This window comes from Cydia splendana, chromosome 25 (assembly GCF_910591565.1).
Source record: "Cydia splendana chromosome 25, ilCydSple1.2, whole genome shotgun sequence".
NCBI lineage: Eukaryota > Metazoa > Arthropoda > Insecta > Lepidoptera > Tortricidae > Cydia > Cydia splendana.
In genome coordinates this window covers 4769093-4796860 of record NC_085984.1, presented here as the reverse complement: position 1 = coordinate 4796860, position 27768 = coordinate 4769093, and the positions used below count along the sequence as shown (strand labels likewise).

The 27768-nt window shown below is 35.6% G+C and overlaps 1 protein-coding gene across 1 annotated transcript in view; it reads right to left on the bottom strand.

Moving 5' to 3' along the window:
- The window catches only part of LOC134802846 (pro-neuropeptide Y-like), a 43561-nt gene extending 26310 nt beyond the window's left edge, over window positions 1-17251 (bottom strand). Inside the window, exon 1 of the mRNA XM_063775581.1 lies at window positions 17217-17251. The gene's annotated coding sequence lies outside the window, so the exon portion shown is untranslated. The remainder of the gene's footprint in view (window positions 1-17216) is intronic.
- Between the last annotated feature and the right edge of the window lie 10517 nt (window positions 17252-27768).

The window sequence follows — 27768 nt, the reverse complement described above, 5'->3', positions numbered from 1 at the left end:
TAGAATCGATAAAAACACGCACATGCCTGTTTTACATGCAAAAGAGGATTTCGTCAAGTTATTAGTACAGCATTTTCATGCACTCTACAATCACGGCAACCACGCGATCGTCATCAACGAGTTGAAAGAAAGAGCACCCCACGAAGAAGTTCTACATACTTTACTGCTAGAATCAGAGCACATAGTCAATTCCAGACCGTTGACACCAGTGAATCCAGATTTAGACATCGAAGCCCTGACGCCGAATCACTTTCTAATCGGTCGATCAAGTGCCATGTCGCCACTGGGTGTCTTCACAGACGCAATTATGTCGCTCTCTTCGTGGAAAACAGCGCAAACGCTAGCCGACCAATTTTGGAGGCGCTGGCAGCGGGAATACCGACCCAGCCTCCTCCCCAGGCCTGGTGCTCACCAAAACGTGAGAAAACTGCATGAAGGTGACGTAGTCATCATTGCGGATAGCTCCATGCCACGAGGAACGTGGCCCAGAGGCGTAATCGCCCAGCTATTTCCTGGCCCAGATGGTCATGTGAGAATGGCCATTGTTCGCACACGCGCAGGTGACGTCCGCCGCCCAGTTTCTAGACTTATCCCCATTTACTCCGCGCATGAAGACGGTGTTGACACACGTGGGGGAGACTGTCGTAAATAGCTATTAGGGTTCATGTATGTGTTAAATTAGTCTCTACGTTTAGGTTGCTATTTTTACTTTTGTATATCATGTTTTACTTTGTGCTCGTATATTATGTCAAATGAATTGCGTGGAATGTTTTATATCTAGTTATAAGTCTAGGATTCATGCTCCTTTCATACGTGCTTAATATTGTACCTATTTATAAGTCTAGGATTCGTGCTCCTTTCATACGTGCTTATAATTAACGAGATTGGCAAAAATATACATTACTGACTCTGCATGATACACCCACTAGTTGAAGAAGGTACCAAACGGCCTTGTGTTTTACTATATAAGGCAGAGCCGTTTCGTGGCTTATTCAGAGATATCAGAGACATCAAGAGAGCTTCACTCATACCAGCCTGAACACTCTCCAAGTGAATAAATCAAATATATGTGTTTTCATTTCACACAACACATATACCGGTAAATGGAGGTATAGCGGACTTCGAGACAGCACAGCGGCCAGCGCGTTCCAGCGGCGGATTTCTACGCTTCTCCCAACGAACCCCCACATCACGAAAAGCTACAGTCTACACTCCACAAAATTGATCTTTTGATAAAATATTATGTTTTTCCAAAAAATCTGTCATTCTTTTATGCAAAATCTTTTCAAAAATTTTGGATAATATTGGTATTAGAGCTATGGGTCTATAGTTTAATGGATCGGTTGTGGCACCCTTTTTCAGTAATGGTTTAATAATAGTGAGCTTAAGTTTGTCAGGAAAGACGCCTTCAGCCATTGACAAGTTTATCAAATGACTTAGTACAAAAGCAAACACTGTAGTATTTTCTTTTATAATTGACGTGGGTAGTTCATCATAACCAGCTGCTTTAGAGTTTTTAAGTGTCGTAATTACTCTTGCAACCTCAACTGGGCTTGTCGGATATAAGTAGATTGTTGAATCTAAGTTATGTAATTTATATTGGTATTTGCTTGTGTTACTGTGTACGTTGTCTGTTACAGTAGTGAATTGATGATTTAGTTTATTTGCCATTTCTTTTGCATCAGTAATTTGTTGACCGTCAAAAATCATACTGTCAGTGAAATGGCTTGGCTGGCGCTGCCCTATATGACTGTTTATAACTGACCACGTTGCACGTTTATCCCCTTAGTACCCGCGTTTTATTCGGGAGAGCAATACTCGTCAGAATGAGCGAGCAAATAGTTATCAGACTGGCAAGAGCGAGCAAGGAATATGGCAACGCGTTTATAACGGGCTTAGAACGGTCACCATAAGCAGTTATAACCCGTATGCTCACCGTTTCGCCGCCTACAAGCACCGTTCTTGCAACGTTGCGTGCCGTGCACAGAGCGTTTCGGCACCGCGGTGCACCGGCAAAATATCCTCGCCGACAATTTTTGACGATCCGTGCATGGCACGCGACCGGTATGGTCGGTGACGGAACGGGCTAGTGGGCTTAGTCTCATACTTTTTAATACAAAGAATATTTTTTTGCCTGACACGTTCCTACTACGGTCATGGTATGATACGGTGTAGTGGGCAGAGACCTTAAATGGTGCAACAATCGCGGAGCGTGATGGTCTGATGGTACATACATAGACTAGAATTCAAACGAAATTAAAATGTTCCTATTTTTTACTTTCAACCTTTTTGATAAAAGAGTTACATTGTATTGTATGTCTTATTATTGTAAATCACGTTTTAAGTTGATTAGATTTATTGTGACTACAAAAGGCTCCATGTCATCTTAAGATTAAATAGCCCTTCATAAGGGCACTCAGTCATATCCGCCATTTTGAAATAATTGAAGTAGTTACCTATTATTAGCTTACAATTGGAGAAAATAAATAACAGAATTGAAAAGGTTATTTGTGGGCAGTATTTTAGATTGTTCATGTTATCATTAAAATGCCTTTTTGAACTATTTTTTAATTATAATAAATGATAGCAGAGAGGTGAGATTCGGATATTATACTCCGATATAGGTACCGACCTCAAGGTATATGTTTTATGACCTAAAAATAAGTATTTTTACAAGCTTTTATTTACTTTCACCTGACCGTTGTCTGTCTGTCTGTCTGTCTGTAATCAAATCTTGCAAGTTAAATTTGATCCACTTCCCGGTTTCCGACTGAGCTGAAATTTTGCATGCATGTATAAATTGGATGACAATGCAATACTATGGTACCATCGAGCTGATCTGATGATGGAGACAGGAGGCGGCCATAGGAACTCTGGGATGAAATAACGCAACCTAATTGTGTTAGGGGTTTTTAGAATTGTCTCGATGAGTATTAGTTGTCTGTCGTACGAAAAGTACAGTCAGCGATAAAAGCTTGTACCAATAATGAAATTTTTGCCAAAAATTTATTTGTATCGAATTTTGAAAAGCGCGCCAAGCGGGACGTTTTGGAAACTCGAAATCCCATACAAAATGACACTTAATGCAAACTCTTACGTCACGTCGCGCTTTCGAATGAGATTTACACTAGGGGTGCAGACGGTACAGCCGGCCTAGCCAAGGTTACAATCGCTATCGCTTCGACAACGAAAAGCTTTATGTCTCTCTATCACTCTTCCATATTAGTGCGACAGTGACAGTTGCGTTTCGATCGCGTCGCGAAATTGTAATTTAATTTTAATTATTAATTTAATGTTATCACAATGTATTTAAAAATGTATTATGTAGGTACATAACTGCATGAATAATCGTAGTGTGTAAGTTTAGCTTTACTTGTGCATAGTTAGTTTAGCTAGTTAGTAAGTAGTAATATTTGTACGCCAGCCATGGCAAAACAAGAATCGTTAAGTAATGAAATATTGAACACCTATGTATATACACTAGAGATGCAACGGATAGTTGTTTGGCCGAATACCGGATACCGGATATTCGGCCTGACCATCGGCCGAATATCCGGTATCCGGCCGCCGGATATTCGGCCAGCGGTACTATACCTACATTTCGGTTTTTCAGGTGCGCATTCTGAAGGTTTGACCTGTTTCCTAGTGAACGTTCGCGCGGACACATTTCTAGGTTCGAAACGAGTGCGCGTGCAAGTCAGTGGAATGTTTAAATTGTTTTAAAATAATAAACAAGTACGATTATGATCAAGACTGTTTCTTAAATCCAATTAGTTTACTCCGAAATCAAGCTATGTTACTATCCGGTATCCGGCCGGATAGTAGGTCACTATCCGGTATCCGGCCGGATATTAAAATCATTGCCGGATAGGCCGGATACCGGATAGTAACCGAATATCCGGTGCATCTCTAATATACACGCTTGTTTAATGCAAATAAACGATCATTAATTCATTAATTCATACGGAGCGTGAGCGATTGGCATCTTGGCTACGCGGCCAGTTACTCTTACGTTTCTTTACCAGCCAAGTAAAAGTGCGATCATGACTTCACAAACAAACAAACTTTATCCGAATGCACACGCATACGGGTAATCTAACTTCAGAGCCCATACAACTGTTGGTATCTTAGATATGTACAGGGTGAGACGGGATGAATGGACTTTTCTTTTATAAAGGTATAAGTTTTGTACAGGATCGCTCCAGTCCTCCTTCTATGTTGCCGCCAACGCCCATGTGAAAAGCGTCTATGAGCTGCCGTGTCCGCTTACTATTAAGCGGGTGGAGTGCTTCTTTGGCACGAACTTGATAAGTCAATATAAAACAAAAGCTTGGCACGGATTGTAATATTTTTGCATTTTATGTAAATTATAGGAACATCGAACGTCCTTTTTACTAATCCACTAACTTATACAACTTGGCTAACTTTAGTTTGTGATTGATTTTTATACATGCGATTTTCTACCTTATCTTAATAATATTAACGTTCATTACAATAAATCGAATTTGTTCTGTTTAAGGTAGAAAATCGAATAGTAGAAGTAATAGTAGAAACGAAAGGTTAGAAAAACATTGATAGTTTGGGTGCAAAGTGTGAAAATTCTGAAACCAAAAATTCCAATTTCGAATTTGATTTCTAATATCATACACTGAGATCGCCATACATATAAAAGATTAAATTTACTAAATAATTCCTATTAATATTATATTAAATACCAAACATTTTACTTACAATTAGTTAGTTAGTCGATCTGTGTAAGATTGTCCCCAAAATATTTTTTCCATAGTTGTACCTTTAAACGAGCAATTCTTCTTCTATATGTATATTTATTTATTTATCTCGATCTCGGAAACGGCTCACGATTTCGATGAAATTTGCTATATGGTCTTATCTCTGGGAAAACGCGCATTTTTGAGTTTTTATATATTTTCCGAGCAAAGCTCGGCCTTCCAGATATTATATATAATACGGTACCGTCAATACCGATTAAACTCTTAAACAAAAATAATTGGTAGAGTGTGGCTACTGAAATGTTACTTAAATGTTTGGCGGGAAAATCCAAAAATCTTTGGCTGGTCATACTTTGTGTAGTAGGAATTCTAGTTTTGATACTCGAAAACATTTTTCATTTTATATGCACACGCAAGGTGCCTAAGGATATAAGTTAAATATACGTTAACGTGCAGTCAAAGTCAGCTCACATAATTTCTACCACTATGTAAAGTACAGTCAACGATAAACACATATGTTAACACTTTCCCACCATATACTATTGTAACAAGGCGAAAAATGAAATGTAGTGTAAATAAAACCTAGCTCGATAATACCGTAATATTAATCCATCACCAAAAAAAAATACATAAGTATTATGCCAAATATGCTAAATGCTAAGTATCAAAATATTTATAGAGCACCAACCTCCTAATTTGTTTACATTTTTTAAGGAGTTGTAAACATTGCAGTTTTTCGTTATATAACGCTACACGTCGACTTGGCACATTGTCATAATTATTTACGAGCTTAAATAATAGTTTGCGAACCTCACTCAGTATAGACATTATTAATATTATTTAAAATATATCCCTTATAAACCGAAAACAATTTGAATGATTGACATAAATTGACAACTGACTTTTAGCTTTTTTTGTAATCATAGACAATTGGTGATACAACAACGAAATATGTGTCAACAATTTTTGGCTAGTCAGACTCTATTTTCGATACACCTTACATTTGCGTGATGAGCTATTTGAAAATAGTGCGGCTAAATCATATTTATACAAAGTTTATACAATTACTAAGTGCTAGTGATAAGGCAGTAATGCGATGTCACTCAGTGTAAACCGATAGTTAGTTTAATCCTAGATAAATTACAAAACTTGCCGCCCACTTCATGGGAACAGGAAAGTCGATTTTACAATAGTACTGCCGGCGTATTATGGATGGCTTTATCCACGTTTATACACGTTCCACGTGATAAAATAACTGTCACTTTTTAACACCGCGATAGAAAGTGATGGATACCGTTTTATCACGCTGTCACGTAGACAAGAGACCACCATATCCGTGCAGCTTATTATAGCCCGTTTTTTTAAGATTAGATTTTTTTCTTCAACTTCAAAAGTGGTGGTAATTATCTTTTTTTCCGAGGGTTCCTATGATATCAAATATTGCGGTACAATAATATGTAAATAACACTATAATTCAGTGCACAGTTTCTGAGATTTAATCGTGGAGGAAAAAAGTTACCACTACTTTTGACGTTATAAAATTTCTAATCTGAAATAAACGGAGTTATAGACAGGATTCTTATTGTAGTTTTTGAACCCCACAAATAAATAGTTCCGTAACAGGTTATGGTCTTAGGGCTACAAATTGAAATAAACTTGATCTCATTTTATATCACTGGCAATGAATAATTTAGTAAAATAAACAAAAAGCCAACATTAAGATAGAGAAGGGATGTATGGCTTATAAACAAGATAAAAAAAAAGATAGATATCTATATATTATTGACAGAAATTTCCTGAAAGATGTTTTGCTTTTAATGATTTTCCACAAAAAAGTAAATGAATGAATGAATGTTTCTTTATTCAGGTAATAGACCCATTACATAATTTTAAAATTAAAATACAATAAATGTAAAAATAAATAACTACTAAAAAATTACTAAAAAACTACTTACTAAATGAGGAACATGTAGAATTGTAGACCCATGAAATAGAAAATTGTGAAAAATAGTGATTTTAATAGGTACTCAGTATAATATATATTCAGTACTCAATCTTATAAAAATACACATCCACAAATGTTAATTTAGTCTAATCTACTTAATTCTCAATTTTGTCCCTCATAAATGCCACTTGTCCTTTAGAAAGGTTATTATTATAGGTTCTCGTTATGCCAACTGCATATCATCAAGAATACAGGAATAATATTACCTCACATATTTCGAGAAACGTACCTTTCCCGGACCCATACAAAGGCTTATGAAATTAAACTAGCATTTGAAGCTAAAACTCCTCATGTTTATTTTAAAACGGTAAATGCGTAACAAAGATTAGAAAACTTAGCTGCGTTTCTACCGATTAAAATAGGATGGAATTCAGGGATCACATATGTATTTTAAATTTAATTTATGTTCTGAAAAATAAATCATTACGGATAACTCAGAGCGGTTTCGCACTACGTCCAATCCGAATCCGATCCGAACCCGTGAAAATATGGTCCGTAGTAGCCGTAGAACTATTTCTATGGTAAGTTACGTAGTAGTAGTAGTAGTAGTAGAGCCATTTATTCCAATAAATATTACATTTGGTTTACATAATATACAATTATTATTATTATTTTATATAGATAGATTTAGTATTAATAATATTTTCGATTTAGATTATTGTTCCATGCATTAATATAATAGTTTAATTTTATAAGTAATTTAATTATTCTATTCTATTCTATTTCTTAATTATTTATTGAGATGTCCATTTGTGGACATAGGCCTCCTCCATCGTGTGCCATGTATTTCTGTCCGTGGCAATTCTCGTCCAGGCTACGCCAGCCACGGCCTCGATGTCGTCCCGCCAGCGGCGCCGCGGGCGACCCCGTGATCTCTTGCCGTCGCGCGGGTACCAATGTAGCATTTTTTCGCTCCAGCGACCGTCTTTTGTTCGTGCTGTGTGCCCGGCCCATTTCCATTTCAGTCGGCAAATTAGTTCGGCGGCATCAGTAATTTTGGTCTTTTTACGGATGTCGACGCTCTTTATTTTATCTAATAATTTGATGCCAAGCATGCTCCGTTCTGCTGTTCTTTGAAATACCCGTACTTTCTTAATTAGTTCATTAGTTATGGCCCAGGTCTGACATCCGTAAATAAGAGTTGGAGTGACGACTGAATCCATCGCTTTCTTTTTTAATTTGATATCCAAATTTGACTTGAATATGTGTTTTAATGACCAGTAAGCGCTCCATGCTTTCTTTATGCGATTCTCAATTTCGTCTAGTTTACGTTGTCTTAACGATATATTTTGGCCAAGGTATAAATAATCTTCCGCGTAGGCAATAATTTTCGACTGTATAGATACCGATATTGGTTCACTGTTTGTCATTACGCGGGTTTTATCGGGATTCATTTCCAATCCGCATTCTCTACTTTGTTGATCTAGGGTTTGAAGCATGAATTGAAGCTCTAGATGACTCTCTGTCACGAGAACAATGTCATCGGCAAAGCGTAGATGACTTAACCGCTTACCGTTTATTCTAATACCGCACTCGTCCCAGTTTAGCCTTCTAAAGATATATTCCATCAGAGCAGTGAACAGGTTTGGTGAGATAGGGTCTCCTTGTTTTACTCCTCGTTTGATATCGAATTTATCTCCATTCCTTTCTAACTTCACTACGGCCTTACTTTTCTTATATATTTCTTGTAATATATGTATGTATTTGGTATGAACACCCTGCTCTTTTAGCGCTTTCCATAGAGTTTGATGGGAAATAGAATCGAAGGCTTTAGAGTAATCTACAAATGCTAAGTAAATTTTTTTCTTATATTCTCTACATTTTTCTATTATTTGCTGTAATGTGAAGATATGGTCTACTGTGGAGAAGTTACGTCTGAAGCCTGCTTGTTCGATTGGCTGTTCGAAGTCTAGGGTTTGTTTTATTCTATTCAAAATAATGTTTGTAAATAACTTGTATGTTGATTGCAAGAGGCTTATCGGGCGGTAGTTGTTAATATTCAGCGGGTCGCCTTTTTTATATAGAAGTGTAATTATTGACGTTTCCCAGTCTTTTGGAATGGTTTCTTCGTGGATAATTTTATTAAATAGGTCTGTCAATATCGGCGTTAAAGGTTCTTGTATAGCTTTGATGAGGTCGTTAGTTATGCCGTCTTGGCCTGGGCTTTTCATTGTTTTTAGAGAGTTGATAGCATAGCGTATCTCGCTTTGTAGTAGAGATGGTATTTCGCCTGTAGCCACTGTATGTGTTCTAACCTCGGTAGATTGAGACTGATAGAGCTTTTGATAAAAGTTTGTTGCTATTTTTAAAATATCCTTACGATTTGTATGTAATTGTCTAGTTTCATTCATTAAAGATGGTATCCAAAGTTTAAATGGTTTAAGCTTTTTGTTAGCTCTTTTTGCTGAGCTTCTTTTCTCTAGTTCATCCTTTATAATGTTCATTCTGCGATTTAATTTATTTCTTTTAATTTTACATTTTATTTTTTGATAGAGTGACTTCAGTCTGTTTCTTTCTTCTTTAGTTCTAGGTGCCTTCTTGTCTTTTAAAGTAGTTCGGTAAGTTACGTACTAGATTCGATCTCCGTCATCCGATTTCTTTCCGTCATTCAACGTGTGCGGTGCGTAACTTACCATAGAAAGAGTTCTACGGCTATTACGGACCATATTTTCACGGGTTCGGATCGGATTCTGATCGGACGTAGTGCGAAACCGCTCTCACGATAGACTGGGCCGGGCCCAGACCGAAGCGTCCGACATGTCATATTCTATGACGGCTGATCGGTGATCACGTGGTGCTTTCCATAGAAAACGAAGCGCCGGAAGCTCCGGCCCGGCCCCGGCTCGGTCTAGCGTGAGTCATCCTTTATTAATTTTTTATCTGTCCAATTTAATAACAATCCAATCAATCAATTTTATTTAATTTTCCCTGAAAATATTAACCATTTAACAAATCAAATTCAATATTTTAACACAAATAACAACTAACAATGAGTAAAGGATGACACACGCTGTCACGCTAGACCGGGCCGAGGCGTACGACATTTCATTTTCTGTGACGGCTGATCGGTGATCACTAATAGTGTAGTAAATAAAGCAAGTTGTTGTATGGAGACCCATGCATTAATTTCTCAGTCGATGAAATTTTGCTTGGTTATTGTATAGTATGAGCCAAAACTAACATATAAATATCCAAAAAAAAGACACTCCTAAGTTAGGTATTTATACGTAAAAAATACAAATCTGTTTATGTATTGAACTGAGTAATTCCTCCGTCCAAAATTATTTTACCAAATAAGTTATTTGTATCAGTATGTAATACCTACTTACTAGAAAAAAATCTAAAACTTTTGTCAAACATGAGAATATGTTTTTATGATAAGTAATTCCTTTTTTTGTCGCTCATTTTCATCGGAAATTGCTCTGTCACTACCTTTATTTACTACACTACACGGGGTGCTTTCTATAGAAAACGAAGCGCAGGAAGCTCCGGCCCGGCCCCGGCCCGGTCTAGCGTGAACGTGAGTCATCCTTAAATGGCCGCTACAGCAATTCTTTTTATAGTAACTACATTGGTGGTAATGGTAAATATAATAAATGTTTTCCGCAAAGCGGGAAGGATCTGCATTAAGATTAATGTTTTTTTGACTATTAATATAATACTTTGTTAAAATAGTCTTTCGACTAAAATAGGATTGTGTATGCGAAAGATGAATCATATTGAAGTAAAAATTGGTATAAAAAATATTTTTTATTTTAGACAGCAATTTTCACACTGTTTTGTTGTGTATAAAAGGGCATTAGGTACAGTCTGCTGCATAGAATGCATATAAGTTTGTATGCTAAGGTGCTTAGCGAATATTATTTCTGACTGTACATTTAAGTCGCATGGAAGTAAGATATAATTTATAATAGGTAGGGGAGACCGAGGTGAGTTAAAACGGGGGTAGGTTGAAACAATGTCAATTTTGAGACATCTACCGAACTGAAAAAAAACGATGTTTAGCCTCGTCTTGCCGTTCCTCAATATGCGTCCTTGCCTCAAGACGATTATAAATACCGCAAAATTGACGTTGTTTCAACTTACCTCTGTTTTAACTCACCTCAGTCTACCTTAAGAAGTAAATATCGTCATCGTCTGGAACAAAACCCAGGGAGGATTATCGCTACATGCTTTGGGCTCTATACTCGTAGCGCTTCAGGCGTAACTTAACTACTAAAATTACTAATCAGTGGCGGATTTGCCCTAAGGCCCAGTAGGCCCGGGCCTAGAGCGGCAAAAAATTAGGGGCAGCAAATCGAGCAGGCATTCGAGAGGGGCAAAAAATTCGCTGATGATAACAAGAAATAACTGAAAAAAAATGTAATCAATATGATGGGTGCTGTGAAAGGGGCGGCTATAGGGCCTGGGGCCTAGGGCACCAAAGACTACAAATCCGCTACTGCTACTAATATCAATAGTACTCGAGCAAGCGAAAGATTCCAAAATTTAATCACGAGCTTATCGAGTGGTTACAAAAGTGGGATCTTGAGCGTTGCGAGTTGCGCGGCTTTCAAGGCACTAGGGTTAAACAAATTTTGTCACCGAGGATAAAATGCAACTTTCCCATCAGTTTTTAAAGTAGGTAGGTATAAAGAGAGCATTTATAAGCTGGTGTAAATGCTCTTTTTTACACTAAATTTATTATAATACAAATAGAATATAAATAATAAACCTAAATCTGAATACCTACACGTCAAAAACCAATGCTATTTTTATAATATATTTACTTATCTACTCTAAAATAGAAATAAAAAAAATATATTTAGATCTGCGCAATAGAAGCTAAAGATTATCTGTTTTCACACTTGGTGTTATTACCACCATTAACATTTTCAATTACAGTCCAGCTATCTTTTAATATGGAACCGCAATATGTAGAGAACATGTTTAAAAAAATTGCATATAGGAATCGCAGAGTTGCGCCAAGATTCCAATACCTATATATTAAGTATTAAAATAGTTATTTACGATACAAATGCGGAAAAGAGGCAATTCGAAACAAGTGGCGTTAAATTAAGACACGACCGAAGGGAGGGCTTTGATTTAAATCTACACGAGTTGCGAATTAAGTTAAGCGAAAAGCGGTGTTGAAACTCTAGGTCCATGGGGTCCCAGCGCGCATAAGTTGTTCGCAGAAATCGCGAAGCGTCTGGTTGACGTAACTGGTGACCGAAGAGCTGGCGGCTACCTCGCACAACGTATCAGCATTGCGATACAGCGAGGAAATGCCGCCAGCATCCTTGGTACAATGCCTCAAGGGCCTATTTTAGATTTAAGCTAGTTATTAATTTCGTTTAGTAGTACCACTGTATATATATTGTAGCGAAATTAAGTTTTATATGTAACTTACTCGTACCTATAAAAATTACAATCTAAATCTAAAAATAAATAACTAAAATCTATCCCCCTGCGGCATAGTGCCGTAGATACTGGCAGAATTTCCTCGCTATATCGATAAATAAATAATAATATTCTATACTTGATTTTTTTTTTAAATAATTAGTTGAGTATTTTATAGTTGATTCCAGCCTACGTACAAAAGGTAATTTTTTTTTTATTTAAAATTTAAATCAGGCAACAAGGCCCATATTACAAATACCTTACAGACTAACATACATATATATATATTATAAACTTAAAAACTAAACACTATTTATGCGACAAAACGGCGTGGCTCCGTTGAATCGGCTGTTCTGGAATGGTATATAATATCATACAAAAATAACTTAAATATATTTTAATCTAAATATTAAAATATTGTATTTCTAAGAGACCTCCGCGAGTTGTACCTACCTTAAATTATATATCTAAACGCCACTTGCACCATCCCACTAACCCGGGGATAACCGGTTAAACCGTTAACCCAGTGTCAAATTGTACTGGTAACCATGGTAACGCCAGGTTTAACCAGTTAACCCCGGGTTAGTGGAATGGTGCAAGTGGCCCTAGGTCATGTAGTAGGTATGTAAACGTAACAATGCACAATAGTCAATAATTGATTCTGTAACAATTCTATAATTATACAATTTATAGGTTTTAATGCCAAAAGAAACATCAACATTCCGAGTAGGAATCTCTTAAAGTTATAACCGAATGATCTAATCTCACCACACCGTTTACTATAACTTCTAAGTGGAATTAGAAAACTCTTCATCTTTAATCTGGCGTGAATTTGCTAAACTTACCTAGTTACAATTTTGCGGGAGTAATTAACTTCAAGATTTTGAATGTACAGTTTAATGTGGAATCAAATGTATTTCAAATAGGGTGTGTGACTACTAGTCAAATCAGTTTCTTTTTTCGAACTGTCAAAACGATTTTGCTACTATGGAATTTATATGGAACGCTGGTGGCCTAGCGGTAAGAGCGTGCGACTTTCAATCCGGAGGTCGCGGGTTCAAACCCCGGCTCGTACCAATGAGTTTTTCGGAACTTATGTACGAAATATCATTTGATATTTACCAGTTGCTTTTCGGTGAAGGAAAACATCGTGAGGAAACCGGACTAATCCCAATAAGGCCTAGTTTCCCCTCTGGGTTGGAAGGTCAGATGGCAGTCGCTTTCGTAAAAACTAGTGCCTACGTCAAATCATGGGATTAGTTGTCAAGCGGACCCCAGGTTCCCATGAGCCGTGGGGTCATTCTTCGATTTGGTGTAAATTGGCGAGTCCACGGTAAAAAGTTAAAAAATATTTATTTTAGGTATTTGTTTGACCGGTAATGAAATATTTTTCACAACACCTATTCGAAAAAGGGCTTTTTCTTCCCTGCTAGGAGGGATCAAAGTGGCACTTTTCTTCCCTGCTAGGAGGGATCAAAGTAACACTTTTCTGTTCTAACACACTATTTCTAAACATTTTTGCACATAATTTTTTTAGCTTAAATAATCTGTTTAAGCATCAGATTATGTCAACACTAAGATTTTTTTTTCCTCATAGTTGATGTGAAAAGCAGTATGTGTCACACTGTATCAAAATTATTTCGTCTTGGGCGTTAACACTTGAATCCCTCATTACGCTCAGGATTCTACTTTAGAATCCCTCAGTACGATCGGGATTCTATTGTAGAATCCATCGCTTCATTCAGGATTCAATGTAGGCCCTTGACGGAAATATATCATTTTGATCCCTTGTAACACAAACTACTATAGGATACAAGGATGTTGAAATACGTCTTGGTCCCTTTCTGTGAAATTAATCTGCGAAGATATGGATCTCGCAATTTTAAAGTGTCATGGTGATGACATTTTATGTGCTTAGTATGGCGTTAATACATCGTAATGACAAATAATCATTTTCATCATATAAATAATTATATTATATATTTTTCTCACTTTAAGTGAAATATTATGATATATGAATAAAATACAACGAAGAAAAAATAACTCTCCTTCGGAAAGTTTTGTTTATAGAGAACATAAACAATAAAAAAAGCGTTTCATGTTCTTACCGTGGAAGAATAGTCATTACCATTGTCGAAAAATACCGTGGTTCCGTGGTAATGACTACCATGGTAATGATAAAAGCTATCTTTTTGTCTCATAACCCTAAACATAATAAATGTTCCAGAACATTCTTCCAATTACATCATAACAATTCGAATTTATAAGTAATCATATCAAATAGGATTCGTATTAAAATGACTTCCACTTACCGAGAAATAAGACACACGGAACTGACATTTTTTTTTGGACGAAACCATGGTAATCGACTTATTATTTAAAAATAAAATTCATGCGGGCACAAATGTTGAAGTGTGTTTCCACTGTCGATTACTAGGCGACGAAGGACGCGCGGGGGCAGCGGCAGGATCTCAGCACGGCCTTCTATTGGACAGCTACAGTGAAACCTGGATAAGTGAGACTTCAAGGGACGAGCAGATTTGTCTCACTTAAAGAGGTATTCCACTTACCCAGGCTCTCAGTTAGCCAAGTACAAATAAATTTCTGTCTCATTTACAGAGGGTCCCATTAATAGAGGTGAGAATAGAGGATATATCTCAGTTATAGAGGTGGTTAATAAGGTATTTTGTAATTATCTTTAAATGTTTAGGTAAAATAATCCTTGTCCCTAAATATTTTTTAAGTCTGTTTAAATATTTCTTTGAATTTATTTTGAATGATTTTCCAAAGGATAGATTTTTTCAATTAAATTTAATACGGACTTCACTGCTTAGAAATTAATTAAATGAAAATTTGTTTATTCTTGTTACTTTACAAGATTTCAGCTTTCGTTTCGATCATTTTAACTACATAAAGTAACTAAATGAAACTTGAAGTCGTTTAGACAGAATTAAGCAAATGCGGAATTTGTGGATAGACTAAGAGTTAGTAATAATACGGAAATAGATCAATAAAGTCCAAGTTAGAGAGGTCATAGATTGACGTTATCTCAGATACAGAGGTAATTCGTATAAAATTCTAAAAAAACAATTAGGAAAATGTAATCTTATAAATATAGTCTCAGTAAAAGAGGTAAAATACACTCTCTGTCTCAATTATAGAGGTAAATGTGACTATAAAATCACAACAACTAATCCCAGTTATAGAGGCTCGTTTTATCTCACTAACAGAGGTAATTCAGTGCTAAAGTGTCGGGACCGCACCATGAGTCCCAGCTATAGAGGTTTCTCACTTATCCAGGTCCCACTTAACCAGGTTTCACTGTATATGATGTGCAAGTAGCATCCACGGAAATGACGGTACCGCGAGGCCGGAAAAGTTCGATGTTGCCAGTTAGTTCTGTACGACACAATTTAATTTGTGCAATCAATTAATTAATGTACTAACCAATATAGTTTTAGGCACTTAGTAAATACTAGCCATAAAGTTACATTTAAATTGACTTTTAGCTCATGTTTTGATGAAATCTGGTCAGGCGACACGCGTTGGTAGTGACATTTTGACCCTTTGGAGCCTTAAAAAACATAGATCTTCTTAAGATATCGTGAAATGGAAAACGGCCTGTATTGATATTTTTTTATGTACTACTTATAAGTATAAGACACGGTAAAGATCCAACTTCGTTTAGTACCGAAAAACGCGAGCGACAGCGATTTGCACCAAATCGAAGAATGACCCCGTGGCAAAATGCCGGGATAACGCAAGGAAGAAGAAGAAATTAATATGGACCACTAGCATGTGACGTCACAATCAAATTACCTACTCTTTATAGTTTTATACGGGTTTCAAAATATAAATTGTGTCTTTAAATATAACTGCTGTCTATGTTTTTCTATCTACACATTAATCTTCTGGTGCTTTATTTCTCGCATGGTGTAAAAGAATTTATTTTAAATACAGTCAAATACCCTATTGAGTGGGCCTGAATAAACGGACAGAGTTTATTTATATAAATTGATGATGATCTGATTAGAATAATAGTGTTAGACCAAGACAAGTCTGCAACGATTTGGTAGCACACGCAGTGCAGGTGTTATTTTAAACGTCAAACTTCTATTAAATTATGACGTATAAATAACACTTGCATTGCCAGGGCTATCAAAATCGCTGCAGACTTTTCTTGGTCTAACTCTAATTATAATATTCTAATTATATTATAATTTTGCCTCATATAAAAAAGTTTATATACAAAATCTGCAAAATGTATGTTGAAAAACGTCACAAAACTGACAAAACCACCCAAATTGAACCAAATCTAGCTCCAGTTTTGAGTATTATTAATAACAACCCAAAGTTCTGAAATTTTCGATAAAAAATAAGTACTTAGGTACCTGAAAACCACCCAGCTATACGGCGCGATTCGGGAAATGAATTAGAGATTCACTAGATATGAAATAGTAAACATATGTGACGTTCCACGGCAAAAGGTACCATTGCCCCGGTTGAATATTGGAGCGGCGGCGTTAATAATATCGTAAGCGCCAGCCGCCATAAGGTACCTTTTGGTGTTGAACATGACATATCTATGGGTCATAATTTCATAGAAGTTTGACGTTTAAAATAACACTTGCACTGCGATGGCTATCAAAACCGCTGCAGACTTTTCTTGGTCTAACTCTAGTAGTTAAATAGGGTTTTTCTAACTTTTGTGACACCACCGCAGTTATAATTATGCCGTCGGAAAATTTACAAAATTGCAAATTATCCGCATAGAATCCTCTCCTATTTTTGTACAACAATCGTAATTTACCATTATAGTTTTATTTCATATTAATTAAATTTTTAAGTAGATAATTTTATTTATTGTTAATTTAGTTTTATGTATTATGTGTTAATAAAAGCATTTAAGTAAATTTTCCATTTCCGTAATGAAAGTTGCCTTCGTTACCGGTGATATTTTTCAACTTTCCGCAACTTACACGTCTGATTACCACTGTCATGGTTAAAAAAGTACCCAAAAAGTACCCTTTTTCCGAAATCACAATTTTTTACGATTACAATGAAAGCAAAGTTTGAATACAGGGTGTTCAAAAACTTACCTAATTATGGAACCGGATTGAAGACAGGTAAAGTTCGGAGCGGACTGCGAGCGAACAGACTGTGCGGTGCTTTTATAGCAAAGACCCAACAGGTGGGCGGAGTTACAGGAAATGCGTGGAGTCGCGCTTGAAAGTTTGGTTTGACAGGACGAAAATCTTTACCCCCTTATTCATAATCGGCAAGTTTTTGGCCTCGACTCACAGGGTTGTGAAATACTAAAAAAGCATGATATTTTGAGATCTTTTTTTATTTTGACAATTTTTGTAAGTAATGATTTATGTTACGACAAAATTAAATAAGGAAAGTTTTAAATTACCTAATATAACATTTTCACGGTTGGCTCGATTAATAAATCAAATCACGCACCGTACATCGCTCCGTTTGTGATTTTCATTTTCGATCCATCGAACCATTTAAAGTGGAATCACTACTGCATAAATAATAAACTGAAATAGATGTCATATATGTAAGTGAAAGAGACCAAGGCATCGAGTGCCCAGGGCTGGAATCGAACCAGCGCCCTCTGCATTCGCGGCAGATGCCTAGACCGCTCGCCGGATATATATATTATAGCAGATTATAGGTATACAAAAACCCGACTGCAAAAAAGCTATCTTTAGAAAAAAATAAAAAAAACTGAAAAGAAAAAAACAAGAACATTGAATCAGTTTCATGATTAACATTTCGTATGTCAATTTTGACCTTGGAGTTTAAAAATAATGTCCAAATCGCTTGTGACGGATCCGGAACGAGCCATACGAATCGTTATGACACAGATAAAACAAACTATACATTCTTATACGAAACAGCAACTTCAACAGTCGGGACCCATTAAAAGTCTAGGCTGCGGCACTAATGTTGACGACAATAATGGGTCCCGACTGTTGAAGTTGCTGTTTCGTATAAGAATGTATAGTTTGTTTTATCTGTGTCATAACGATTCGTATGGCTCGTTCCGGATCCGTCACAAGCGATTTGGACATTATTTTTAAACTCCAAGGTCAAAATTGACATACGAAATGTTAATCATGAAACTGATTCAATGTTCTCGACTACTGAACTTGTTTTTTTCTTTTCAGTTTTTTTTATTTTTTTCTAAAGATAGCTTTTTTGCAGTCGGGTTTTTTTATTTTCTAAATTATCTTTTTTTTATTTAACACTTTTTAGTTAGTATTATAAGACGGCAAATTTCGCAATCTTGTCATTTCATTGAGGGAGTTAATATCGTGAGGATTATTAAGTAGCTTGCGGTGGTCTAAACTACTGATAATTAATCCATTTAGAGACCTAACGCGGCTCAAAGCTACATATGCTTGACCTTTTGCAAAAATGCGAGAACTTAAATCCCAACAAAAACATAAATGTGAAATGAGAGCCAAGTTCAATATTAAATTCAAATTCAAATTCAAATTCAAATTCAAAATTTTATTTGCTAAAAATGCACGTACATATTAGATGTTGTCATATACAATAGAATGTGGGTATCAGCGCATTTAGCCAGAAGGCATGCAAATCAGAAAATATAAGACATATTTACAAATATTTACAAAAACATATTTACAGATATACAAATAACTTAAAATTGAAATTAGAACATGTCAAACCAAAACTAAAACGAAAATACGGCTATGTCTATGATCATCTATGGTTAAGTTATTTGTGGTCAATTTAAAAGCTAGCAAGAAAAAGGTTAACGGAATACATCAAATGTCAAGAGAAATAATTTATTTTAAAAGGATGTAATTGTTAAATATGTCAAATAATTGAAATTATACAAGTCATTGCTTAATATTGAAAAATTCAGTCATTGAGTAAAAACAGTGCTCATTCAAAAACTTAACCAATAGATTCTTAAAAACTATCTCGTCATCTATCAACCTCAGTGATTTTGGCAAACCATTATAGATTTTCGGCGCCATTGCAAAAATACTCTTCTGGAAAAGAGCCGATTTGCCAGGAACTGGGTAAAGTTTATCACAATGTCGTGCACTTACAACATTTTTAAAAAGATGTAGATTTTTTTTGACGAACATTGTAGTCTCCAGAATATACAAATCGGGCACGGTTAGTAAGTGAAGTTGCTTAAAATATGGTTTGCAGCTGGCATTGTACCTCAACTTACAGATCGATCTTACGCACCGTTTTTGTGCTTTGAAAACATCATTGGCTTGGCTAGAGTTCCCCCAGAAGATAATTCCGTATCTTAAAGCAGAAGATATGTAGCCGTGATAAGCAGACATAACAGCAGTGCGATTTACGACTTTACTTAGCATATATAAGGTATACGAATATGTCATAAGTTTTTTACAGAGATTGTCAGTGTGAGTCGTCCAATTCATTTTGTCATCTATGTATAGTCCTAAGAATTTGGTAACATGTGTGCTAGCAATATAGGTATCATTAAAAGCTACAGCAGTGCTATCCTCAGTTTTTCTTTGGCTAAAACTCATTATTGTAGTTTTTTGTAAATTTATTTTTAAGTTATTTTTATCTAGCCATTGTTTTATTGATTCTAGGCTGCTAGTTATTTGATTTTTGTGTGTAAGCACAACCGTACAGTCATCTGCATACAAAACTGTTGGATGTAAGATAGCTCCTGGGAGGTCATTTATGTACACAAGAAAAAGTAGGGGACCTAAAATACTACCCTGTGGCACTCCATATGTAACTAATTTTTTATCAGAAAGAAAATCTGATTCAGTTTTGGTTTGAGGTGATATTCTTGTTATATTTGTCTGTTGAGTACGACCAGAAAGGTAAGATTTAATCAGATTGTGTACATTGCCTCTTACACCGTATAAATATAGTTTGTCTAGTAGTATCTTGTGGTCAACATAATCAAACGCCTTGGTCATATCTATGAAAACAGCATAGACTGGGAGACTATCATCCATTCTAGTGTATATTTTATGTAAAAAGTCATATATGGCCATGTTTATTGATAAGTTTTTCCTGAATCCTTTTTGTTCATCACATAAAATATTATTAAATTCTAAGTATTTATTAAGAATATGTGTCGTTGTTGACTCGCTGACAAAAGAATTGAGATCTATATGGGTGCCAAGTTCTGTGTTGTGTAGAAAATCCTGAAATTATAAAGGATTTGACTTGGCTAGTTTTTACCAACAAACCAAATTTTAGAAAAGTAGCCTATAAGTACGTAAAAACTAGCCAAGACAACTCCTTTATAATTTCAGGATTTTCTACACAACACAGAACTTGGCACCCATATAGATCTCAATTCTTTTGTCAGCGAGTCAACAACGACACATATTCTTAATATTGAACTTGGCTCTCATTTCACATTTATGTTTTTGTTGGGATATCATTACTTTTTGTACAGAAATTACTATAGTAGGTATTCATCATAAAAGCAGTTAAAAGCAGTTTGCCTAAGCTGAAAAGGAGACCCTAGCTAACGCGCGGTCAATTGTTAAAAAGTTTCAGTTTTCAGATTTTTTTCTTTTTTATACGCCTAATAGTCTGGCTTCATGCCAAATATCAAGTTTCTAAGTGATCTAGAAGTGGGTTAGGTTTTTGGTTTATAAGTATTACCTAATTAATTTTTATACATGTAAACATCAATAATTTCCAGTTTTCAGATTTTTCCCTCTATATAAACCTAATAGTCTACCTTGATGCCAAATATCAAGTTTCTAAGTCATCTAGAAGTGGGTTAGATTTTTGGTCTATAAGTATTAATTATGTTTTTTCCATCGAATTATCAATAATTTCCAGTTTTCAGATTTTTCCCTATATATACACCTAATAGTCTACTTTGATGCCAAATATCAAGTTTCTAAGTGATCTTGAAGAGGGGTAAGGTTTTTGGTCTATAAGTATTAATTTTTTTTTCCATCGAAATATCAATAATTTCCAGTTTTCAGATTTTTCCCTCTATATACACCTAATAGTCTACCTTGATGCCAAATATCAAGTTTCTAAGTCATCTAGAAGTGGGTTAGGTTTTTGGTCTATAAGTATTAATTCTTTTTTTTCCATCGAAATATCAATAATTTCCATTTTTCAGATTTTTTCCTCTATATACACCTAATAGTCTACCTTGATGCCAAATATCAAGTTTCTAAGTGATCTAGAAGTGGGTTAGATTTTTGGTCTATAAGTATTAATTATTATTTTTTCCATCTAAATCTCAGTAATTTCCAGTTTTCAGATTTTTCCCTCTATATACACCTAATAGTCTACCTTGATGCCAAATATCAAGTTTCTAAGTCATCTAGAAGTGGGTTAGGTTTTTGGTCTATAAGTATTAATTCTTTTTTTTCCATCGAAATATCAATAATTTCCATTTTTCAGATTTTTCCCTCTATATACACCTAATAGTCTACCTTGATGCCAAATATCCAGTTTCTAAGTGATCTAGAAGTGGGTTAGATTTTTGGTCTATAAGTATTAATTATTATTTTTTCCATCTAATTCTCAATAATTTCCAGTTTTCGGATTTTTCCCTCTATATACACCTAATAGTCTACCTTGATGCCAAATATCAAGTTTCTAAGTGATCTAGAAGTGGGTTAGGTTTTTGGTCTATAAGTATTAATTATTTTTTTTCCATCGAAATATCAATAATTTCCACTTTTTAGATTTTTCCCTCTATATACACCTAATAGTCTACCTTGATGCCAAATTTCAAGTTTCTAGGTCATCTGGAAGTGCGTTAGGTTTATGATCTATATGTCAGTCAGTCACAAAAATGCCGGTTTTTAAACGTTAATTTATCAGTAACTGTTTGAGCTACGTTTATGAAATTTTGTATTTTGGACAAGCTAAGGGGCTTGAATACATGTGCCAAATTTCATTAGTGTAGGTTAAGTAGGTTTCAAGTTGTGAAGGGGTCAAAAGTAGCTCGAAATGGTTCGTGTAATATTACACACGGTTGCTGCGTCGCCAGTTACTTTTTCTTTGAACTTGGCTGGACACGCTACCGCGTGTCTAGATCAACCACAGCTCGGTCTAAAGTCGTTCCTTGTAGCTTATGTACAGTAACACCCCAGCACAATATCAATGGTAACATTTTTCTCTCTATTTTGCTCTGTCCACGAAGTGCATGGAATTCTGTCGTCGATGGTTCGATTCTTACGCCTACTCCAGGGACATTGTTTTTAATAGCTTTGTCGTCGGACGATACAGTAAGGTAGGTATACGCGCGCGAGCGAGCGCGAAAATTTTTCGATATAAAAATCGCATTTTGATAGACAGTTGTAAATTTTTACTTTTAGTATGGAAATCAGTCACATCATTTTATCACGAAAATTGACAGTGCCGCAGCAGTAACGTTGCAACAGAGTACCTAATGCTACTGCAGTCGCCACCCGAATGTCACCTTTATCATAACTCAGAAAGTTATTGAAAACGCGAGCGAAGCGAGCGCGACAATTTTTCGATATAAAAAAACGCAATTCGATAGACAGTTGGACATTTTTACTTTTAGTATGGAAATCAGTCACATCATTATATCACGAAAATTGAATGTCACCTTTATCATGTGTTGGAAAGTTAATGAAAACGCGAGCGAAGCGAGCGCGAAAATTTATCGATATAAAAAAAACAACGGGTTGCACTCTGGGAGTGCCGACAGAAGTGAAAACTCAATGACTAGTCCAAAATGTCTGCAGCACTCAAATCAAAATCAAAAATATTTATTTGCATAAATAAGGGTACAAACAATTATCAAAAATGGAAAATACACCATCTTACCCCACATATGGGATAAGACGGAATATTAAAAATGGGGCAAGATAAGGACTAATTCTCTTCATAGAAAAAATAATATCAAAACATCCTCCATATCTTCGTCGTCGACTTCAGTACAAGCTGTGTGGGCCCATCGTCCACACTACTGACACCCTACCCAGTTTTCCGAAGTTTTAGGTAAGAATTGTTTTCATTATTGAAATGTGAACAAATTATATCTTCTTGTGGTTTTTTCCTGTTCCATTCCCTTTTCCTTCACCTTTCAACTTCTTAGTCGTGTTATTATCAACAGCTGGTTTCGTAGGTCGTTTTCTTTCCTCTATTTCGAAATGACCTGAAATAATAGGATATAATTAGCATAATTGGCATGTTCCTAATATAGTAGTATAGTACAATATCCAAACAATGGTGACAAGCGGGTAGAAAGTACCCACTGGGTGCTAAGCTACCTTTAGCAATGGACGCTTGTAACGATTTTATGAATCAAATCTTCTTACAAATCGAATCAGTTAAAATATATATGATGTAGGTAACTTTTTTTTTTTTTTTTTTTTTTTTTTTTTTTTTTTTTTTTTTTTTTTTTTTTAGGTAACTTACATTTGTATTTTTGCTCCCCTGATTTCAGACAAGTTATGTTTGGAGTTGGATGTTATATGGATACATACTCCAATAAAACTAAGTTATATTATATAACTTAGGCAGATTTCTGGAATCAGCTTTCACAAATTTATAGCGTAGGTATTTTGAAATTAATGATTTAGGGATTCAAAATAAACGAATTTTCCATTCCAGACGATATTATTTATAGAAACACGTGACACTGACATTGTCGACAGGTGACATTACAATCAATTTTATTGACAATGACAACTATTTTTGAAGTGAAAATTAATTGTTTAAAATTCGCATAGAAATTGTAAAGTTACCTTGCAGACCTCGCATCTAAATATATTTGGTCATGATATTTTGAGTTTTATTCACCAGTACTAGAGTTCACTTTTATTAGCGATTTCATCAAGATGTAGCTTTATTGAATTATATTTGAGGGCTATAAAATTAGAATGTAACTGTGAGATCCTCGTATTTCAACCCGTTCAAGATTAGAACATTGAGCTTTATTGCTTAATATAAAAGCCCAGTTTTAAATAATTGACCTGATTATGATACGTTATGACTAAAGTTCTTTGGTGAATAACATTGTCAGTGACACATGACGTCAGCGTTACGTTACGTTACGTTACGGTACGAGTTTATCATTTTTACCCCACCTCAAAAAGTGCTCAGCGCCGCCAAAGAAGTTTTCACTTCAAAAACGCAATTTGATAGACAGTTGTACATTTTTACTTTTAGTAAGGAAATCAGTCACATCATTTTATCACGAAAATCGACAGTGCTGCAGCAGTAACGTTGCAGCAGAGTAATGCTGCTGCAGTCGCCAACCGAATGTTACATTTATCATATCTTAGAAAGTTATTGAAAACGCAAGCGAAGCGAACGCGTAAATTTTTCGATAATTTTTGGTGCCCCCTAGACATGGTGCCCTAAGCAAGTGCTTATTTTGCTTAAAAGGGTTAATCCGGCACTGCAAATGACAGAGGTCAATGATTTTTTTTTTTAAGTACCCACCTTCGTGGCCATTATTAAGTGCTTAAGGAGGCGATACGTATGAACATGGATTTGATGCGATATAATTACGATTAGGTATAATTCATGACGGAGAAAATAAATAATTTTAAATAATTTTATGCAATTATACGCGTGTTGATATGTGTGTTTATTTTTTTACCACAACGTAACTATGTAAACTCATTTTTAGTTGTCTTGGTTACTTAATGTTTACTCAGCTCCCCAAAAGATGGCACTGTGCAATGAGGGGGCAATTAATTTACTGTCGTTTAATTTTGTTGTATTATTAAATCAACACAATTATCAATTCAATTGTTTTATCCGTACGATTGATTGAATTTTTAGAAGAGGGGTCTTCTAAACTTAGAGTTAATTTAGCAAAATCCTTCCTCGGTGGCTTATTTATGCCACATCGTATTAAATTCAGCGCCATCTGTTAGTTTACCAGGGTACTCTATAGTGTTAGCACATATTTGAAAAAAGTTTGCCCCTCCTTCCTAAGTAGCGCCATACGATTCAGGAGCAAACGTAAGTCAATCGAGTGTTGTGGCTACCCCCCCTTTTAGGGGTTGAAATTTTATAGCCTATAACCTGGCCGGGGATTTTCTCGGCAGATTAGTAAAGTTTTCATCAAAATCCGTTCAGCCGTTTTCACGTGATGCGCGTTCAATTAAACAGACAAACAGATAAACAGACAAAAATTCTAAAAACTGTTGGAACGTGTTCTGTTATCAATTCTAAGTATTCCCAGCCAACTTTTTTTCAAATATCTTCCACGTACAGACTTTCGACTAGGCTTGTGCCTGCTCGGTCACTACAGAGAGCGCTCCGCTCTCGGTCAATCGGTCAAACGAACTAGTTCGGTCTTTTAGTTCCTTTAGTTCAGTTCGGTCTTTGAGAGCTGGGAATGTATGAATCGATTTTACAGTAGTTTTTTCCTAAATCTTTGGCAACTGAATTACGATTCAAGTTGTACGATACTATATGACGATTAAACATCAAAAAGCTAGACATAATAAAATAATATAAAAAAAACAGAAAAAATATTTGATTTTTCTTCATACTTTTCAGTTTAGGACTGTTTGTCACTCTTTTTTCTCGTTCGCACTCGTGCCAGCGTCATTGTGAATCATTTCGTTCAGTCTATTTTCTGTTTCACTCATGTCAAGCGCTCACCAATCCCACTGAACTAAAGGACCTAAAGACCGATTAAGAGCGTACAAAAAGATTTAGTTCCTTTCGGTCCTTGATGGGATTTCATTCTTAACAGTTCTTAGTTCATGACCGACACAAGCCTACTTTCGACCCTCTTCAGCTTTATTATATGTATAGAGATTTATTCCAAATGAAGTAATATCTCACCGTAAGCTGTAGCCTGTAAGTGACGCTTTAGGTCGTTAAAACTATCTTTCGAAGCAGAAGCACTCTGGGTTTGTCAATAGTATTTTATACAATCGTGATCTAATGACAGCTTTTTCAACCGAGTACCGCGTTTAGGTCACGAAGCTTATTAAATTTTTCTTAGGTACCTATTCTAATCAAATTTAATGATAAGGGAAACGTAAAAAATATAATTTAAATAGGTAATACATAACGATATGACACCACTTGACATATAGTATGTCAACTTTTTATACTTGCATACATACATACATACTTAAATAAATACGTGGCCGTTCTGATATATCTGATGGCGACTGTACATATAGGCTTCATTATCATATTTTTATTTATATTATAGGATAGTCATTAGTCACATAGTCACATTGGCCTCCTTTGCGTCGCGCAGTGCAGTATTAATACTGAACAGAATTACTATAACTTTATAACGTTATAGATTTTAAATGGTCACTCTAAATGAAAAACTGTAAAAGAAACCTATAACTAATTTTTAAATACCTATTCAGTGATACCCCACTCGACATATTTCGTTAACTTCTTTTTTTTTTTTTTTTTTCATTTTTGGCGTCTGGTTGTCGCCATATTGAATTTTGATTACTGTCATGTCTTTAGTGACACACGCAAAAGTAAGACGGTTCGATTGACGTAAAAATTATCAAAATCGGTTCACGCGTTTGGTCTCTGGAGTGCCACATAGGAACAAACATACATACATACATACATATATAGGCTGATAATAAACACATTACCCTCCTTTGCGTCGCGCAGTCGGGTAAAAATAAAACAGCAACACAAGTTGAGGTAAACGGATCAAAATTATTTTTGTTGTCTTGTTTCTGATCACTCTGTCATGCTTTTGTTGTGTTGTGTCTTGTTGTTGTGTCTTCAATCAAATAAATAAAAAAACAACGGGAGTGCCGGCAGAAGTGAAAACTCAATGACATTGTAACAGTTTTTCGATCAGGTCACGTGTCCGTCTTACGAAGCGCTTACGTCTTACGTCTTACGCTGTCGCGAGTTTATCATTTTTCCCCATCACAAAAAGTGCACGCCCGCTAAAGAAGTTTTCACTTCAAAAATCGAGTTAACATGTCTTCGTAGCTGTAGATTATATTTTACACAAGAAAAATTAAAAACTAAATTTCATCTCATTCATACAACAAAAAGATCCACTCCGTCACATTTTTTGGGGACAAAAAACAAGACAACAAAAAGAATTGTGCCCTAAACAACAGGCGGTATTAAACTCGGTAGTATTAATAGTTTTCAAATAGTGAATAGAATCAGGCGTTACTTTCCGGAAATCCATACTAATAAGAATACACCTCAAACCTCCCTAAAACCTCCTCCTCCTCCTTAAACCTCTTTTGAGGTTTATTCTTTTGGTGGTGGTTTGTTATATTTATTTGCGTATTTATTTTCGCGGTGGGAGGGTGGGAATATTAATTGCATGTAAAAATACGCAAGTAAGTATAACGGGTTAGTACTGATTGACTAGCACGTTATCTTTTCGCGGATTAGCAAAGTAATATTTTGGTTTTAATTAATAGTTTTGAAAAAGAAAAATCTCATTATAGAGTTAGTGACCCGATCATATATTTAACATGTCTGAAGCTTACGAAAGTTTTACTATTAAGTAAAGAAAAACCTATAACTTCTTCCTAATAACGACTCCTTTCATCCCATAGCCGCGATAACGCGTATCGCGGCGCATCGTGCGTAATACCCTCTGGGTTCCAGTCGGTACCCTTTTGCTAAGACATTACACAAGTTCAACAAGTCATCATCATCATCATCATAAGTACAAAC